Raw genomic sequence first — 8,062 nt, 5'->3', positions numbered from 1 at the left:
AAATACACCCCCAAGGAAAGAAATACAGTGTTTAGTCAACTCACACAAACAAATCCACATGACTAAGCGGAAAACAGGATCTCTTTGTGTAGTCAGCTCTTATAGATAGTTTCCAAATTAGCAGGAGGTGGAAAGGATGTTTGGAAACTAATGCTTATGATTCTGAATGGCTCTGTGACTGGGATCCTGTCTCAGGGTCATACATTTTGCATTACTTTGTCACATGAATAGGCCCTTGTGAAGATTATGGTGGATATTCTTTTTATTTTCCTAGAATAAATTTACCTAGCATCATAGCTCTCATTTCTGGGTTTCTAGTAGATGTATTTCTTTAAGCAATCTTAGAGGTCAGATGCAGGTTGGGTGAGTTTGAGCCAATCCAGAGCCTAGAGCCACAACCTTAGTACTAGAGATGAGGGCTCAGTGGCAATAAGGCAGTGTGGCTGACCATTCCTTTTCTAGCCTTTTACTTCCTCATAGAGTCAACCCGGTTTTTCGTTTTGTTTTGTTTTTGTTTTTGTTCTGTTGCTTTGTTTTTGCATACTTGTCAGCAATAGCCCCTGTGCATTCAAGGTTGACCTTCTAGAAGCCTATAGAGAGTTCTTGCCTCCTGGAGACATAAAGCAGTAGAAACTATGTTGCCTGTCATTTGGGAGAACCTACGATGGAGTCAGAGTGCTGTGGAGGGCCTGTGAGGTTCTAGATGACATAGTTTACTGTATTATGTTTTTTTAATATTTTATTGGCTATTTTATTTATATACATTTCAAATGTTATTCTCCATCCTGGTTTTCCTTCTACAAAACCCCTATTCCATCCCTTCCCCCTGCTTCTATGAGGGTGCTGCCCTACCTCTCCACACACTGCTGCCTCACCACCCTAGCATTCCCTTGTGCTGGGACATCAGGTCTTCACAGGACCAAGAGCCTCCCCTCTAACTGATGCCACATAAGGCCATCCTCTACTACACATACAGCTGGAGCCATGGGTATTCTTTTTTTTTCTTTTTTTCGGAGCTGGGGACCGAACCCAGGGCCTTGTGCTTCCTAGGCAAGCGCTCTACCGCTGAGCTAAATCCCCAACCCTGAGCCATGGGTATTCTTTGGTTGGTGGTTTAGTCTCTGGAAGCTCTGGGGAGTCTGGTTTGTTGATATTGTCGTTCTTCATACAGGATTGCAAATCCCTTCAGCTACTTCAGTTCTTCCCTTAACTCATCCACTAGGGTTCCTGTGCTCAGTGCAATGGTTGTCTGCAAGCATCCACCTCTGTATTTGTCAGGCTCGGGCACAGCCTCTCAGGAGGCAGCTAGATCAGGCTCCTATCAGCAAGCATTTCTTGACACCAGCAATAGTGACTGGGTTGTTGACTACATATGGAATAAATTCCCAGGTGGGGCAGTCTCTGGATGGCCTTTCCTACAATCTCTGCTCTACTCTTTGTCCCTGTATTTCCTTTAGACAGGAGTAATTCTCGGTTAAAAATTTGGAGATGGTGAGTGGTCCTATCCCTCAACAGGGGGCCATACCTAACCTCTCCCTATGCTCTCTACAGGTTCTCTCTTCCCTTTCTTGGGTATTTCATCTAATGTCATCCCCATTGGGTCCTGAGAGCCTCTTTGCTTTCTTGACTTTGACTACACCCATCCCCATTCCCCATTATTACTCACCTCATCATTCAATTTCTTGACCCTCTGTACATCTCCCCTCTCTCATCCCACAATTGATCCTGCCCCCTTTTTTCTCTCTTCCTTCCTCCCAAGTCTCTCCCACCCTCTAACACCCATGATTATTTTGTTCCCCCTTCTAAGAAGGAATGAAACATCCGCACTTGCTTTTTCTTCTTCTTGAGCTTCATATGGTCTATAAGTTGTATTGTGGGTCTTTGGGGCTGTTTTCCTAATATCCACTTATCTGTGAGTATATACCATATATGTTCTTTTTTGACTGGGTTACCACACTTAGGATTATATTTTCAAGTTCCATCCATTTGCCTGCAAATTTCATGAACTCATTGTTTTTAATAGCTGAGAGGTAGTCCTTTGTGTAAATATATCAGTTTCTGTACCCATTCCCCTTTTTGAGGGACATCTGGAATGGTTCCAGCTTCTGGCTCTTATAACTAAGGCTACTACATTTGGTTATTTATTTGTTTTGTGATTTTATATATATATATATATATATATATATATATATATATCACATATACAAACATATTTAAGTACACACCTACTGTAGTATGAATTCAATTCTCTCTTACACATGGAAGAAAGGGGAATTAATTTAGGACCTTAGGTCTACTGACAAGTGCCTTTATCCCCTCTTACCTGTTTAGCTATTTTGCAAGCCTAGATGATCTATTTCAAATACAAAGCTGGTGTGTATTTTGATCCCACTTCCTATTGCTCTGAAGATGGTAGTTCCTGGATTGGACATGACTTAAACCCACTCTTGCTCCAGTTACCCCCACCCAGTTCCAAAGTTCTACAAACCTGTATATAACCAAAACAATTTCTGATCTTTTATATTTAGTAAACTCACCAATGAGTGAGTATGTCTAGTTACAAATTACCAGAAATTATTTTGTTTATCCAGATCATAGAGAGCAACTGTTGGTATTTTGGCCCATTTTTTTCTAGCAAGTTTCCTAGAATAGAATTCAAAATACTATGTCTGCACAGTGATTTGGAAGTACATGTATGTTGAATCAATATTGGGATTTAAATGCATCTAATCCTTGCTATGTCTAACTATAATAAGACCTGCTGCTTCCCATAATAGGTAAGTACTATTTTATAGACAAGAAACCTGACGCAAATATATCTCATGACATCATTTAAAAGTGACCCTCAGTTTTGGAAACATTTTTCGAGGTCAAACAGGTAAGTTGGTATATGTGACTCTTCAAAAGTTTGATGACATTTAGTAAAGAAATGACATGAAGTCGTTCTTTCAATTCAGTATTTATTGTGAGCACACATTTAGTATTTTCCTCAATTTCAGTCCATCATATACCTGAATGATACTCACTTCTGCAATGTGTAAGGTCATATATAGAAAATACTTTGTACTACCACCTTGCACCAAGATCCTTGAGTCATGTAAGTTAAATTATTTGGAAATAATCCATGCATTTTCTTTATTTCTATTTTTCTTTTCAGACCTGTTATTGCTGACTAATGCCATTTCTGGGTGGATCACCTCATCTACATATTCAGGGGTTTGGTCCTGTCTCTATGATTGATCTGTCTTAAGCCAACCTGTCCTGTGGTCATGTCCTCAGCTGTGGAGGAGGGGCTTGAGGCTTTGCTCTATGTGACTTGTTCTGTCTCAAACCTCTCTACAGGGGTTTGTGGGGGGGGGGGCTGCGGCTAGTGATACCCTGATCTGGGAGACTGGGAATGTGCCTGCCATCCATTTTAGGGTCCCTGGGGATTTGACCTGTCCTGGCCAGGAATCAGGGTATCTTTCACAACTAGCCGCCCCACAGAGAAAATTAAATTTTCCTTGGCAAATGTTATCTGTTGGAGATTGTTCCTGAGATAGGGATGAGGTCATGGTCATTTCTCCTTTCATCTCTAGGACTCCATTTTGTGGAGACCTGTGCATGCTGCCTCATTCTCTGTGAGTTCATATGTGCACAGATATTTTTTACTTAGGGGGCCTCATTTTCATGGTATCCTTCATCTCCTCTGACTTCAACACTCTTTCCATCTCTTCTCTGGGGATCCCAGAACCCTCAGAAAAGAAAATTGAGGAGACATTCAGTTTAGGGCTCAGTGGCCCTATGTGTCTTACTCTCTACTTAATGTCTGGCTGAGGGTCTTTGTATTTGTTAAGATCCGCTGTGTGAGGAAGCTTCTATGATGGTGGCTGACCACAGCACTGGTCTGCGAGTATGGCAAATGTTCTCAGGTGTCATTTCCTCATGATGTTCTCTTTGTATACCCTGGCTGTTTGTGTATCATGGGTCCTTTCTACCTCCTTTCTGTAGGATTCCCTTAGTCCTGCAATTCCCACATTAATTTTTTCCTCAGAGATCATATAACATATACTTAATTGTAAATATAACAAAGTGTGTATATAAAACATTTTTAAAGCAGACATTATTGTATATCTTTACAGTCCAAAGTTGAATCTGTACTTTCCCTAAAAATGCTAAAACTTTACAGTTTTCAATAATTGTGGTCTGATCATTTCAAACTTTATCTCCTACTGTTTTTAATTTACAATTTCCCACATATGTGTCCTCAGAGTTAACAGATATTAAGGTAAACTCAGACTTAGATTTCTTCATCAATTGCTGACTTAATCTTGCTACTCACATTCACCATTGCTGAACTTTTATATCTATTGACGCAAACTGCACCTAACTTCCACAGGTGATCGCTGGGGAGATTGTTTGTCCTCTGTCTTATATGTGCTCCTCGTTTCAGTTAATAACAGCTTTTCTTTCTGTTTGTAGGTCAGAGAGGCTTAAAGCATCATTTCCCTTTATCTTCCCCTCTGAATAGTTTCCTGCCATGCTTTACCTCTGTCTGTAATGTGAAAAACATCCGTCCTACCTAAATTACCATTCGAGTGTAATACCTTTTTTATTTAACCCTGAGTGCATGACTGCTCCCTTTAATCCTACTCAATCTACCCTGAACAGGGAAATATCGCAAGGAGAATTTATGGTCCCAAGCTTCAAACACTATTTCTCAGTGTACTTGGAAATGGTTTCAAAATTGATGTTCACTGAAGTTTTAGATCAAAAATTGAGCACAGATAAAACCAAGGTCATGACTAGTCTGCTCACAATTATTTCTGTGAAAGCTTACCTGGAGAGAGTAACCCCACTGTGCTTTGTATCTCAAATGATGAATTAACATGTGAAGCAAAATTAAAGTATTAGGAAATCCAGGCCCTTAATCTTCCTAAAAAGTATTCAGGCATGACCTCACCAATTAAGCCTCTAAAGTGATATGACAGGCAGGTCAGACAGGCTTAGAGAGTGTCTAGAACTCAAATAGTCACTGGGCTCAGGTGAGCATGAACAGAGTAAAGTGAACGATTACAGCTACAAATTATGTATTTTAGAATAGAATATAACAACTACTTGCCTATGTTCACTAGAAAATTCAAACAATTATATTCTAAAATCCCATGACACTAAAATATATTTTCTATGCTAGACATTTATTAAAGATTTAGTATCTGTTTGCCCCACAGATTCATGGATGCTCAATGCCTGTAAATTTGATATGGTAATAAGATATATTAATACTATCTGTGTGTAGAGTATCAGTTAATATCTTGCCTAGTATTCTTAGAAGAACAAACTGTCATATTTTTACAGTACATTCTTTGAATTTTACCGAGTTTATATTAAATTAATTCATATTCTGATATCACTATCCTATAAAAAATTAATATATAGACATTGTACCAATTTTCTTAATTACTTTCACAACATACTTTTTTTAGACTAGTGTACATATGAAAGATTCATGAAAACTATGTTTCTTGACTCATGGCAAAAATGCATCTGCCACATATTTATCTGACCCGTGAACTGTAGAAAATCATTTCTGACTTTTTAAACCCAGGCTTCAGATATAGATCACGCATGGACAAGATACAGGCAGGTTCATAAATACAGCCATGCAAAGTATGGTGAGCAGAACAAGAGTGAGAAAATGATCAAACCAAAACAGTTTCCTCTTCTATTTAAAAAAGCTCCCACATAAAACCAGGGGAAATAGAAATATATAATATTTACACAATGAGTGGGAAAGTGGAATTTCTGAAGTTTATTACCTAATGTCCTGAGCATTTTCCTAATGTTAAAAGATTATATATTTTGGAATTTTTTTAACCTCCTACCAATTCTCTGTTTAATGGAAGTAATTAAGAGGTTAGGAAGGTTCGAGAGTAGCTAACATATTACAGGAGTCTATAAGGGAGACAATGCATTTAAAGAATAAAATGATTGCAGGGTGTAGACAATGTTGTCGTTCTCTGTTTAACTTCAGATTCATAATATTAAAGAATATAAGAATGCTCTAATGAGTTAACCATATCCATTCTTAGTCTCCACTAAACTGGATGAGCAGTTCCAGTCCCCATGATAGACTGAACTCCATCCATTGAGTATGTATGAATGACATCCACATGCTTAGCTCACCAATAGACTTGAAGAAAGTCTATTGACCATAAAGAGAGAATTTATTTCTCTCCCATGTGGGAACACATTTCTCTGCACATTTTCACATGAAAAGAATGACATATTAGCTGTTATCCATCTTTCTTTTGCATTTTTCCACTAAGTTAGTCTCTTGAGAACCAAATATTTCAGAAGGTGCTCTTTCCCCATAACATTTCCAGATGCATAAGTATATAACAGACTATTTGAAAGTACTTGGAAATTAGTAGTAGTTGCTTTCTCGTAAAAGAGCATTATAGCTACTAATTAGTATTTTAATGGAAGAAAATTAACCATAAATTAGGAATTATGAAAAATATCAGTTCTCTATTGAAATGAAATTTAAAATGTAGAATGTCTAATAAAATTAAACTTTTGCTAAGAGACATTGAAAAGATGACAATCATATATACTTTCACTTGATTGAGTTTAAATTCTAGCAAATTAGAGTTCTATATCATTCATGTAACATAGACAGAGACTCAATGGTGTATATGTGTGAGCACAGCTGGTTAGACAGATTCCATGCTCAAAGCCAGGCTGAAACGATTTTGTTTGACTGGCTCCCAATAAAACAAAATATAAAATATACTTATAGTAATAATAAATCAGATTTACATAAAAGGAACTGGCTACACACACACATACACACATACATGCATACAAATACTCATGCACACACATATGCACGCACACACACATTAATCTACACTTTTCTGTCAGTTCATTAATATAATTAAGACAATGGGATACTTACAAAAGTGTTGAGAAGTCATTTAAAACAAATAAGTAAAATATGAATTCTCATAAAATGGTAAGGATACCCTTATGTTGTTACACAACATATAAAGAAATATGTTACAATGGCATTTTCTGTCAGAGAAACAATTGAAACAAAATATACCATGCACTGTTAGCTGTGTTTAACAGATGTAAATAAGATCTGTCTTAGGGCTGCTGTGTCGCATACAGCTATTTTCATGGTAAATCAGAGCAAAGTATATAAATTGATAGAATTTTAGATATCTTACTCAACATTTAAATTTTATTATAAACATCACTTTATTCTTTAACTATGGTAAAGTACAAGTATTTAAATATTACTGTGAGTTGCACGCTTTCTCTTACTATAGTAAATTTGCTATTTCAAGTTACCTTACCAAAAGCATCAAATATGGTGCTGATTCCTTTCTAAAGCACAAATAACCAAGTTACAATTTCAGCTTTTAATAATCTTTAGATGTCGAGCTGCAATTTCCTCTGCTATAGGAGCCTTGATTTCATGACTAAATTTGATTTATTTTATTCTCTTACCAATGTTTTACTGTAATCCTGGCATTTTGTTCAGAAATTCTTCTGTTAGTGTTTATGGTTGTTAGTGATCTAGATTTACACGTAATTATTTTCAAATTAGCTTGTTTTAGAAATTCTCTAGGTTGTTATGATATGCAGTTGTGAGACTGCAATGGTTCAGGTTAAAAGATTGGGGCAAATAGGAGTGTCCTAGGTGAGCTTCAACTCATAACTCAGAAGAGGACAGCAGACATTGGCTCCCTCCTTTCCCAACCTGGTACCAGAAAGTTGGCTGCCCCACGATCAGTCCTAGTAAGAATTTGCTATTCTGACAGTTATCAGTTCTCATTCCATGTTTAACCTTATAAGATTTCTCCCCCTCAGAAGTCCTAACCACTGAGCATGCAGATGAACTATCTTCCAAATTGTACATGGCCAAACAAACCTTGCCCCACATAACCTGCTCACCTTCATAGGGGTATAGAGACCCTCTTTCCCTCTCAATAAACTGAAGCAGTTGTCCAAAGCTGTTCCAGGACATTATGCCGTTTACCTGTGGACTCACTGCTATGGAAGCCTACATTGG

Source organism: Rattus norvegicus, chromosome 13, assembly GCF_036323735.1.
Source record: "Rattus norvegicus strain BN/NHsdMcwi chromosome 13, GRCr8, whole genome shotgun sequence".
Lineage (NCBI taxonomy): Eukaryota > Metazoa > Chordata > Mammalia > Rodentia > Muridae > Rattus > Rattus norvegicus.
Note: the sequence above shows the minus strand (reverse complement) of the source record.